The following is a 13,080-nucleotide window of genomic DNA, read 5'->3' as shown; positions in this document are numbered from 1 at the left end:
ACACAAACTCACCTGGAAAAAGCAATTGGAATCTGGTTGGAACCTTTTCATGAGTTGGTATCTCGAAAAATTTGATCTCTTAAATCCGGTTTTAACATAATTTTTTTTTGTCCATCAGAACACATCTGTCATATTGCTTAAAAACCGGATGCACAGATTGCGATCATTGGAACTAATCATTATTAGTTATTTACTTGGTGTCTACTAGTCAGGTAACACTTTTTGCCTGCCGGAAATGGATTTTTTGTATTATTTTGGGAGTTTGCATTCAGTTATCCCAAATAACCATAACCTTTTTACCATATTTAAGATCAAGGGTTGCATTCCGAAGGTTGATTTGAACTTCGTGTGGATTCTAAAGTGGCTCCTTTTACTTCTTAACCATTTGGTCCGAAAAAAAATCAGAAAAAATCAACAGTTCATGAGCTTTCGAGTCAACAATGAAGAATTTTCGAGGCACAAAATGCGTTAAAGGCGCAAATTTGTGCAAAATTATTTTTACCATGTCTTTTTGCATCGTAAATATCTCAAACACACGTTAACTTAAAAATCTATCAAAAATAGGCAAGATAGTCCTTTTCATAACGAACACAACGCTACTAAAGTTTTGCATATCCGAGCTCTATGAAAGCAGCTATCACCGAAATAAAGTGCCCGGATACTAAATGATCATAGCCTTAAAAGTTTTTAAGATTCCGACAAAAGCGCTGTTGGCCCCATAGTTGTTCAGACGAATGGGGACGTAGAGCTGCAAATGCTGGTTTCTTAATCCTCGGGGTCGTACACTGAGAGGGACAGCTTCCAGCAGCGTGGGTGAGTCTATTCTCGATGTCAGCAGGTCAGCCACAACCAGAGCTCGAGTAGCGTTCCTACGAACTTGAAGCGTGTCCAAGTCTATAAGGCGGCAACGATTTTCGTAGCTTGGCAGACGAAACGGATCGTACCAATTCAAGTGACGTAGGGCAAACCGCAGGAAGCGCCGCTGGATAGCCTCGATTCGTTCAGCTCCGTTCTGATAGACGGGGCACCAAACAGCAGATGCGTACTCGAGAATGGAACGAACTATGCAGCAATAAAGACTTTTAAGGCAGTACACGTCTTTGAAGTCTTTGGCCATGCGAAACAGTAATCCAAGGTTTCTAGAAGCTTTGTCAACAACATAGTTAGTGTGAGTCTTGAACTCCAGCCGTTGATCGAGGATGACTCCTAGATCGTTGATGTGTTCTACTCGGGTGATGGTTTCGCTTCCAAGGATGTACTCCGCACAAAGAGTGTGCCGCTTACGGGAAAATGATATAACCGAGCATTTGCTGCGGTTCAACGGCAGGCAGTTAATGTCGCACCAGTGAGCAAATACGGAAAATTGCTGCTGTAAAAAGTCGATATCGTCTTGGTTGTTTATGGCATGAAAAAGTTTCAGGTCATCAGCATAAGCAAGTTTTGTGCCTTCAAGGAGCGAGAGTGCGTCATTGAAGTAGATTACGAAAATTATCGGTCCTAAATGGCTTCCTTGGGGTACTCCTGAGGGGGCAGGGAATTGCCTGGAAAAGGATTCACCAGTTCGAACGGATAATTTCCGTCCCGTTAGATAACTCCGGAACCAATCCAGTAGAGATCCACAGAATCCTAAGCGTCCGAGCTTTGCGATAGCAATATCATGGTTCACCTTGTCGAACGCAGCTGAGAGATCAGTGTAAATGGCGTCAGTTTGAGTCTTCCTGGCAAAGCAGTCTTGAACGAAAGATGTGAAGCTCAGTAAGTTGGTAGTTGTGGATCGTTTAGGCATGAATCCATGCTGGTCGTTGGAAATGTAAGGTTTGCAAAACGAGAAAACAGGATCCATAACGACCAGTTCAAAGAGTTTGGATATAGCGCATAGAGCTGATATCCCACGGTAGTTGCTAACATCTCTCTTGTCCCCTTTTTTATGGACAGGAAACATATGAGCTTCCTTCCACAGTGAGGGAAAAATTGCGTTATCCAGCGATGATTGAAAAATATATTTGATGGGAGTCAGCAAAAGTGGAATAAAACGCTTCAAAAAAGTTGCTGGTATACCGTCCGGGCCCGTTGAGGTAGAATGTTTCAACTTTGCTGTTGCTTTCAAGATGGCTGCATCTTCAATTAGGAATCCATTCAAAGATGAACCCGGAGGTAAAATATTCCGGACAGCCCTGGCTAGTTGCTCTGAAGAAATGCCCTCGGTGGTAAAAACGCTTGAGAATTTCCCGGCGAAGAGATCACAAATTTCGGGGTCGGAAGCGGCTGTGTTGTTGTCCAGAAACATGTGGGACGGAAGCTCTGTTTCTTTCCGCTGATTTTTTACGTACTTCCAAAATTTTTTCGGACTGGTCTTGAAGTTTCGCTGGAGCCGATTAAGATAATTCTGGTAGCAGCGCTTACTGGTCTTTTTATAAGTCGAGTTCAGTTTGCGGTATTCATTCTGAGCGTAGAGCGACTTTTGCTTGTTATAGTTACGAAGGGCACGTTTTTTAGCTGTCTTCAGTTCCCGCAGTTCTTTAGTGACCCACGGAGTCCGTAGATTAGCACCTACGCTACGTTTCGGCACATGGCGATCGATGGTGTAATTAACGATATTCGTTAATTTCTCTGCAGCTGCGTTGGGATCAGAAAGATCGAGCTCGACTTCCCATTCTATGGATTCCAGAACGCGCAATATAGCCTCGGAATCCATATTCTTGAAATCGTTATAGTAAGACGTTTTCTCAATGGGAGAATATAACCTAGCGGCACCGAGTGAGACCACTAAAGCTGGGTGATGTAGGACGTCTTTGACGAGTGGAGCGGGAGCTAAATCGATCGTCGGAATCCTGAACCCTTCGTTAACAAAGCAGAGGTCAAGCATCCTGCCGTTCTCGTTTTCAATGTAATTTATCTGACGTAGAGTCGCTGTGCTTAAGGCATCTAAGTAGACGATGCAAGGTGCCGTGAAAGAAGAACGCGGAGGATCTGGAAACAGAAATCCGCCTTGTGAAAAGCACCATTTCAAGCCAGGCATGTTGAAGTCGCCGATGACGAGGATGTCATCTTCAGGAGAGCAAATGGAACTGACTTTAGAGAGGCTACGTGAAAAAGATTCGGCTACAACGAGATCACTGGAACGATCAGGAGGCACGTACACTACGCACACATAAAGTTTCCGATCACCAATATCGATGCGGGTCCAAAGAATTTCCAGATTGAACCAAGATTCGTCTTCAATAAGCATGGCGGGGAGTTTAGATTTAACAGTCAGTAACACACCGCCTCCGGTCGATTTTTTGCTGTTGAGTGGACTTCGATCGCAACGAAACACTGCGTAATCAGAGCCGATAACCTGACTAGATAGAGTGCGGTCGTTGAGCCATGTTTCAGTTAAAGCGATAATGTCGTAGCAGGAACACGAAGTGGCGAGGAAATAGTCAATCAAGCAAGAATTGATACCACCAACATTCTGGTAGTATATGTTAATCGAGTCGGCTGATTCAGAAGCAGAACAGGAACGACGATCACTGGAAAGGCAAATTCCATCAGGCGGAGAAGGAATGTCGGTGATATAATACTTGCCAGATAACGCAGGCTGGAGAACCCCTTCACCACAGACGAACTCAGGGCCGGGACGACTGTTGACGCTGGCTGGAATCAGCGCGACTGAGTCGAAGGGCTCCGGGGTCTCCGTAATTGCTAGTTCGTTGCGTCCCGGTGCTGGAGGCCCAGAAGAAGTCGAAGGATTAACGAGGTCCGGAAGATTTGACGGTGTGCATCTGTGGTAGAGTGGAAACAGGATACGCGAGGGGCATGTTCTTAACATAAACTGGTACTTGCCTGGAGAAGAGGCCTGGAGAACCCCATCACCTCCAACGAACTCAGGGCCAGGACGACTGAAGACGCAGGCAGGAAACAGCGCGACTGAGTCGAAGGGCTCTGGGGTCTCCATAAAGCTCAAGTCGATGCATCCTGGTGTTGAATCCCAAGAAGAAAAAGCCGAGGCACTTGCGAGCAATAAATGCTGGTAGCTCTCAAAGCGTCTGTGATGGTGTAAAATATTATCACACAGGGATAATGTTCTCGAAGAAAATAAATACTTGCCTGGAAATGCAGGCTGGAGAGCCTCATTACCACGATCGAACTCAGGGCTGGGACGGCTGATGACGCTGGCTGGAAACTGCGCGACTGAGTCGAGGGGCTCTGAGGTCTCCAAAGTGCTCAATTCGTTGCGTCCCAGTGCTGAATCCCAAGAAGCAGCGGCTACTTCGAATTGCTGCCATCTAAGACTTTTAACTGGAGAAATAGTGTTTGACTAATAAAAAACAGTATTTTTTTATTCCAACCTGTTTTTTGGATTCAAATTCAGCCTCAAATCTATTTTTCATGATTTTGCATCATATTCATGACTGTTAATGAAGCAATCAAGCAGTTTAATAAAGTTTTATAGCTCAAATATCAAATTCCTTAACGCTAGTGGAGCATTTTTTTAAACCCCCTTTTAATATCTTTGAAAATTTTAGGAAAACTCTTTAAAATGCAGTTATCTATTCAAATAATTCGTAGAAGCTTAAATATTCACTTTTACACAGTAAATTTTTAAAAATAATCTTGTTTTTGTTGAAAAACTCAAGTGGTACTACCATGGCCGTAGGAACGGGAGGGGAGGGGGAGTTTTGGGGGTCAAACACCCCCACCATGAAGGTCCAGGAAAACAAGCGAGGTATTCTACTCTACACTCAAAATCCTTAAAAAAATTTGATCATTGAGTAAGGTTATTCCTCTGTAACAATCTTAACGCAGAGACATTGAAAAAATCTCAAAAACTAATCCTTGGTTCTGAATTCTGCTTCAGTTTTTCAAAATTTTCTGGCTAGTTGGTAGAAATTTGTTTCTTAAAATTAAATTTTAAATAAGATTATACTCATTCCAAAGGTTCTAGCTCCATATTATTAAACTCTCAATCGTTGTTGAATTTGATCGACGTTTTTCGGCGAGTTTTACAAATTAAAAACGCATTTCAGTTTCCATATTTCGGATTCTGTATCCAGTATGGGATTTTTGATTTTCGGTTCGAATCATCAATAAAAATTGAAATCAAAAGCTGTTTTGTAATCGATCAAATTTGGTTTTGCATTGCATTCAAAATTGGATATGTGATTTTCGAAACTCATATGCGTTTTCAATACATGATCATCTATTTTCCAAATTTTTAAAAACAAATAAAATTAGAAACCATCTTAGGTTTTGTGTTGCATCGTAAATTATTCCTTCATATTCATTGTTAAAATTGATACGTTTTGATTATGTGGCAACATTTTTTGAGAAAAAACCCATTCCTTAGCTAGATTTTATGAACGTGCAGCGGGTAAATCCCCAATAAGAAAATACATCCGAAAGATGTCCGATTATTAGAACAAAACGCACAAGATTTGAAGAATCGTCGGGCCAGTTCTCCCGACAGGGAATGTCAATGTTTTGGATTTGAAAAGTTGGCGGCAGCGGAGATGGAAAAAGTTGACAGATTGTCAGAAAAAGTTCCGGTTGACCACGCAACAGACGCGCAAAAAGGACGGCGGCTAAAAAGTTTATAAGTGCACGCAAAAGTGGACCAGATCAAGTCCCTACAGGGACAAAGGTGCTCTACTTGGGAAGAGGTAAGCGCAAATAATAAAAAAAGCGTTTTACGCGTCTCACCAATGCAAATCATTTTGTCGCAGACTTCTCGGACACAAATCGGCTCAAGGCGACAGCAGCTCAGGGGCGACAGCAGGTTCGCTAAACAACACAAAGGTCGGGATAGAAAAGCGAAAAGTAAGAACCATCAAAACAGAGGCAGAACAGGAAAGTAATTGTTCCTTTTCCTCCCACAATAGCTGCGCCAAGCGCGTATCTGCATTCGAGACTAGCACCAAGGCACAAGGCCTCAAGGCACCCGGTCAGTAGTTCGAGAGCGACAGCAGGTCCATTGAAAAACGTAAGCGTCAGGAACGAAAAGCGCAAGTAAGCACCATTAAAAGACAGAGGTTGAGCTAGGAGCTAACAGTTTCTTTTCCCCACTAATAGCTGCGCCACGCGCTCATCAGCATCTTGAACAAGCGCTGTGAGAAAAAGACAAAAAGGGGTCAGAAACGTAAGTAGCCTCTATGCGCCAAGTCCTACGGAACAACTAACGTCACGCTCCCCTCCGCCAGGGCCCCTTTTTCCTCTATCCCTTTTCCATCTTAAGATCTCATCGCTCATCGCTTTCCGAGCGCATCCAAATCGGACATCGTAAGCACATCTCCGGCTTTGTGCTACCTTGCGAAATCCGTGGCAGTTAGCAGCTTGGCAAAATCGATCGGAATTCTTCGGCACTTTCAGCTGTCCATGTGCCGTTGTCGAACGCCAAAGAATCCCAGCAAGCAGAGTCGGGTGTCATCATTCGCAGCGCCGGTTGCGATCAACTGTGGTAGATCGACAGCTTCTGTCGCATTGGCTGCGAGGTGTAAACTGTGGCTTTCATGTTCAACGGGAACCTGCGAGGCATACGGAGTTCGGTCAGCGGTGTCGTTCGCAGTATCAGCTGTGGCATCGGCCACAACCGGGATCGGAGGAACGTCCTGGCCACAACGGGGACAGCATCAGCCGTGGCATCGGTCACAAACCGAGCTCGGAAGAACGTTCTGGCCACCCCGAGGGCAGTGTCAGCGGTGGCATCGGCCACGAGTAGAGTTTGGAAGAACACATCGGCCACAACTAAGGCAGCATTAACTGTGGTACGACCACAATCTAGAATTGGTGGCAGTATGTACTGTGGTAACGACCACGTGTTCGTAACGAGGGCAACAATCGGCTCAAGATCAACAACAAGGACGAGGATGTCGCACCCAATGGCTGAGCGAGGCGCGACGAGGATGCCGAACCCTGATGTGCGCCATGCGCCAAAACTGGAAAAGCTGTAAGTACACGTTTTTCATTCAAATCTCAAAATAGCATTTTAAGGAACTTGGGTATAATGTTGCCTAAAAATTATAAAACAAAATTGAAAAATTAAGTACCATTGAGCATTATTATTTATGTGGCTTCGACCACGATCAGCCTTCATAATATTTGTTTGATTAACTACTCAATTCCTTAAGGGGGGGGTAGGGTCTAACGGGTATAAAAAAAACACCATTTTCACGATTTTTTCCTAGAGCTATCGTTCAAACAAATGTATTCAATTTTTTTGCATTATACAAAGCATTGTTAAAAGAACATTTAGTAATTTTTTCGTAGAAAAGTATTGAAAAATGAGCCGGTGACGGAGCACTTTCGAGGATGCCTTTTAGAAAACAGGATTTGCGGTGGACACTGTATCTCAGCACAGAATCATCTGAAATCAAAAAATCCGAGCAAAATATTTTAAATAGATGTTTTTCTGGACCCCAACGTTTTTATTTAACTTAAAAAAAAGTTTTATGAAATTTTTGTGGCTGTTTGAAGTAAAAACTACGATTTTTCACGAAAAAATCCGCCATTTTTCACCTGTAAAATCTCCCCAAAGTAAAAAAAATAAAAAATAAAAACGTTGGGGTCTGGTATTTTATATGTAAAAAATATGCTCCAAATTTCAAAAGAATCGGATAAGTAGTTTTCAAATGACGATGTCCACGGACTTTAAAAATGTGCTTTCGAGAAAAACGCGTTTGAAGTTTCTGCTCTTGCTTTCTTGCAGTATTAGATAGGAGGAGATAAAGGCCTATAATTTCTACAGTTTTGCTTCAATTGACTTGAAAATTTGACACAACATTCTTGAAATGTTTTACAATAAGAAAATAAAAAAATAAAAAAATCGATTTTTTGAAAGTGTTAGACCCTACCCCCTCCTTAAAACTCAATTCCTTAAAAACCCAATTTAATAAAATGTTAAAAATTATTTCTTTTGCAAAATCCAAGCTTTAAAAAGCTTCAAACTGGCGATCCAGAATTGAAAACTTGAATCATATTATTTTTATTTTGTATTCTCATTTTATTTTAAATTTGCAAGTCGTATGGAAGTTATAATAACAATAATAAATTCTGATTGAAATCCTAAACCATCAGAATTAAAATTATTGGTTCATGGTTGAGAGTCTTAAACAAATTCAAATTCACGCCTTGTAATGGAAATGCCGATTTGGAATCCAAATTCAGGAATAGTTTTATTATATATCAGAAATCGCATTGAAATTCGAAAACAACTCTAAAATTCAAATTCTGAGTTCAGGTGCCGAATGAAAATTTAGAATTAATACTCAAAGTGTTTATTCAGATTCAGCTCGTTAACGAGTTTTACAATCAAAATAACATAATCAAAATGACTATTACATTAAGGAATTTATCTTGTAAGAGATCGAATACTTATAGTTTTGATTGTTAATTTTAGATCATAATATCAAATTCTTCATCAAGTCATTTCGAAAACATAATTCAGCTACAAATAACAAATTTAATATAAAATTCGAGCTAGTTTTGTCTTTAGTTAAGGGGGGGGAGGGTAGGGTCTAACACTTTCAAAAAATCGATTTTTTTATTTTTTTTATTTTCTTATTGTAAAACATTTCAAGAATGTTTTGTCAAATTTTCAAGTCAATTGAAGCAAAACTGTAAAAATTATAGGCCTTTATCTCCTCCTATCTAATACTGCATCATTTTTAGAGCAGAAACTTCAAACGCGTTTTTCTCGAAAACACATTTTTAAAGTCCGTGGACTTCGTCATTTGAAAACTACTTATCCTATTCTTTTCCAATTTGGAACATATTTTCTCCATATAAAATACCAAACCCCAACGTTTTTCTTTTTTTTTTTTACTTTGGGGAGATTTTACAGATAAAAAATGGCAGATTTTTTCGTGAAAAATCGTAGTTTTTACTTCAAACAGCCACAAAAATTTAATAAAAAATTTTTTAAGTTAAATAAAAACGTTGGGGTCCAGAAAAACATCTATTAAAAATATTTTGCTCTGATTTTTTGACTTCAGATGATTCTGTGCTGAGATACAGTGTCCACCTCAAATCCTGTTTTCTAAAAGGCATCCTCGAAAGTGCTCCGTCACCGGCTCATTTTTCAATATTTTTCTACGAAAAAAATACTAAATGTTCTTTCAATAATGCTTTGTATAATGCAAAAAATTTGAATACATTTGTTTGAACGATAGCTCTAGAAAAAAAATCTTGAAAATGGTGTTTTTTTACCCGTTAGACCCTACCCCCCTCCCCCCCCTTAAGGAAAACCCGATTTTTATTTTTCTTAAAATTATCTACAGAGTTCTAATTGTGGAATTGATTTTCGATGAAAAATATTCTCTGTTATCATCCTGTAAATAAATCGCAGGGAATTCCATATTTTTGTGTGCTTCACAACATTGCAGTTGCAGTTTTTTCAAAAGCCAAATTTCAAGCTTAAATTTAAAACTTGGAATGTGTTAACCAGAATAACATTTGAAACAAAAATTTTTCATATATTACTTTAACTTTTGAAAATTTAATTTATTTTGAAAGGTTTCTCGAAATAAAAAAAATAGTGTTTTTAAGCCAATTTGAAGATTTAATGATGTATTTTTAAAATTTACTACTTAATACGAAAATCTGTTTATGTAAAGGACTTAAAATTGAATTATCAAACTGTATGAAAAGTTCTTTTTTATTTTTCTTATCCGTGCATTGAGCAAAAATATCGTTGTAAAAAATTGGTAACCACCCCCCACCCCCCATCCCCCATCCCCCCCCCATTTGAGTCGGTTCTTCCTACGGCCCTGGGTACTACTCTTATTTTGCACCCCTTTTTCACATTTTTGGTCCTCAACGCCAATTGGTAAGTTCAAAAAAAGTAAACTTATGCTTGATTTATCCATTAAGCAAATCAGAAAAAACTGTAAAAGAAAATTTTCGGGACTTTCAATCATTCATATTTTAACAAGCAAAAAACATAGTGGTACTATTCTTATTTCGCTCACTGTGTATTCAAGGTTTCCTGTTTTAGTGATTTAGTGATTTAGCAGTGAAATTTTTCTATCAGACATTTATCCCAAAAATTTAAAAAGTATCCATCATTAATCTGCATGACTGAGATAAACCCGTTGATCTCAGTGGGATATCTATCGAAAGGCCTTAACTGAGTACAATAAAGAAGTTCGAAAGTCGAAGCGAATGCATTGGAAAAACACATGCGAAACTATAGAAAACACATCAGAGGTAGCACGGCTACAAAAAGTTCTTTCAAAAGATCACAGTAATGTTTTAGGAAAAACGTAAAGATGGTACATATAGTGATAATGTAGAAGAGACCCTAAAAGTTTTGATGGAAACACACTTTCCAGATTCAATATTATGCTCTGATTATACTAAAAAAAGCTTGTTCAGAACTAAGGACAAACGAACATAATGAAATGGAAGAAACCTTACACAGTAAAACCTCAACGATAGAAACAATCGTTACTGAAGGCCGTCTGAAATGGGCCATTTCTACAATAGAACCATACAAATCTCCAGGAAAAGATGGAATTTTCCCAATTTTGCTCCAAAAAGGAGTACAATTTGTTATTCCAAGGCTAGTTAGTATTTTGAAAGTCAGTCTAACACTTGGGTATATTCCAAGGTCATGGCAAGAAGTAAAAGTTATTTTTATACCCAAAACTAATAAAAAGACAAAACATCACCTAAGTCGCTTAGACCAATAAGCCTTTCATCAGTATTTTTGAAAATAACTGAAAAATTGTTACATGTTTTTATTAAATTTAATTACTTAGCAGCATATCCTTTTAACAAATATCAATTGGCATATCAAGCAGGAAAATCGACAGTAACTGCTTTACACACTATTGTATCTAAAATAGGAAAGTCCGTGGAATCTAAGGAAATAGCTCTTGCCACGTTTCTTGACATAGAAGGAGCTTTCGATAATGCTTCTCATAATTCAATGCGAAGAACAATGCTTAATCGTTGTTTTGACTCTTTTTTCTTGTGCAATGGATTTGTACAATGCTGTCTGATCGAAAAATTACTGCCTGTTCAGGAAGCTCTTCATTATCAATTAAAACAACTAAAGGCTGTCCTCAAGGCGGGGTACTGTCACCGCTCTTTTGGTCGTTGATAGTAGACGATCTTTTATCGAGCCTAGTGAATCTGGGCTACGAAGTTATTGGCTTCGCAGATGATATAGTAATTCTTGTTCGCGAAGAATATCCTGAAATTTTAGTGAACAGAATGCAAGCAGCACTGAAATATGTGTCAAAGTGGTGTGATCGAGAAGGACTTATTGTGAACCCCGCAAAAACAACCGTTATACCATTTACAAGGAAAACCAAACTTAATTTGGGCACCCTAACACTGAATGAACAATCCCTAAGTTATAGTTCTGACACTAAATTTTTAGGCATTGTGCTTGACAAAAAGCTAAATTGGAATGCCCATATAAAACAAATAATGGATAAAGCTCTAAAGCCTTATGGATTAGTAAACAAACTTTTGGCAAAAAATCGGGTTTGAAACCAAGAATAATACATTGGATATACTCGGCCATTGTGAAACCAAGAATAACATATGCAGCTCTTGTGTGGTGGCCTAAAACCGAAGAAAAGACTACACAAAAACTTCTCGGAAAACTACATAGAACGGTTCTATTGTGCATAACTGGTGCTATGCGTAGTACCCCTGCAAAAACTATGGAAGCGATTCTTTGCATTCTTCCTATTCATCAATGTGTGCAGCTTGAAGCAAAGAAGCAAGCTCTGAGACTTGAAAACAATATATCACTTACAGGGAAAGCCAATAGTGGTCACCTAAAAATTCTCGACAAATTCAAAATCAATCCAATAATTTGTAGCAATAGAGATTGGGTCTTGGCTAAACCCATTTTCAAACATTCTTTCAATGTTCTAGAGCCTGATCGAATTACATGGAGCTCAGGTGGCCCCGAGGTACGATTGTAAAATCCTTGATCTGCACTACTGCACGTTCCTATCAAGACTCAGCCTCGCTCTCGTCCTTCCTCATTATTTATACTTCTCTATACTCGTGTGTCACTGCTCTCATTTATCTCATTATTTGAGATTGCCATATTCTTCAGGATACCACATCCTCCCTTTGCACCAAAAGCTTTATGATGGTATCTTTCTAATTCCAGGTATTCTTGATGCAAGATTCACCTAAAGCTTAAAACAACTCCTATAACTTCTTCACGATTGTTTTTTGCTAGCTATCTTTCGGACTTACTTCCTTCTCTTCCATCTTTTTTTTTTGTTTATCTCTTCCTTGCATATTCAACATGTTTCAACTGTATACTCTCTCTCCCTCGTTCCGTTTATTTCTTTTTCATCATCATAATAATGTTTTTTTTTTTCTATTTTCTTAGTGGATTTTTTTTATCCATACACTTTTTCTGCTTCCTGTTTATTTTCATCTCTCAACTTGGTTTTTCCGCTCTTCAGTTTTCTTTTCTTTGAACTAAACACTTTTAGGAAATCATTATAGTTAATCGATTTTCGTCTCTCAGCTCGTAAATTTTCATTTGATATTAATCTCATTTCGATATTCCACTTTTACTCTGTCTGGCCATGGCTACACTCTGACTCAGAATTGTTTTATTTCTTCTTTCTATTCTCCTTCACCTGACCTTGAGCTTATACTCGGATTCAGGACTCAATCCGTTTTCTCACTATTTTCTACTTCTGACCGGGATCTTATACTCTGGATCAGACAGTACCAAATTTTACCTGACCGTGAGCTTATACTCTGATTCAGGAGTTTTCCAAATGATTCTGACCATGAGCCAATACTCAGATTCCGGATTTTCCCACTGTTTAACCTGACCATGAGCCAATACTCAGATTCAGGATTTTTTCCACTGTTTAACCTGACCATGAGCCAATACTCAGATTCAGGATTTTTTTCACTGTTTAACCTGACCATGAGCCAATACTCAGATTCAGGGTTTAGTCAATTTATCCAGACCAAGAGCTTTTTCCTTTTCGGCCTCTATACAACTTTGTGAAATAGAGAAAATATCGATCGTCACACCAAATCACCTGGCATCCCTATTTGTTTGTTGTTAAAAATCTCTCTTCGTCGATTTCCTCCTCCCACGAATCTCTT

The sequence above is a fragment of the Uranotaenia lowii genome, chromosome 3 (genome assembly GCF_029784155.1).
Source record: "Uranotaenia lowii strain MFRU-FL chromosome 3, ASM2978415v1, whole genome shotgun sequence".
Taxonomy (NCBI): domain Eukaryota; kingdom Metazoa; phylum Arthropoda; class Insecta; order Diptera; family Culicidae; genus Uranotaenia; species Uranotaenia lowii.
This window is presented reverse-complemented; position numbering follows the sequence as displayed.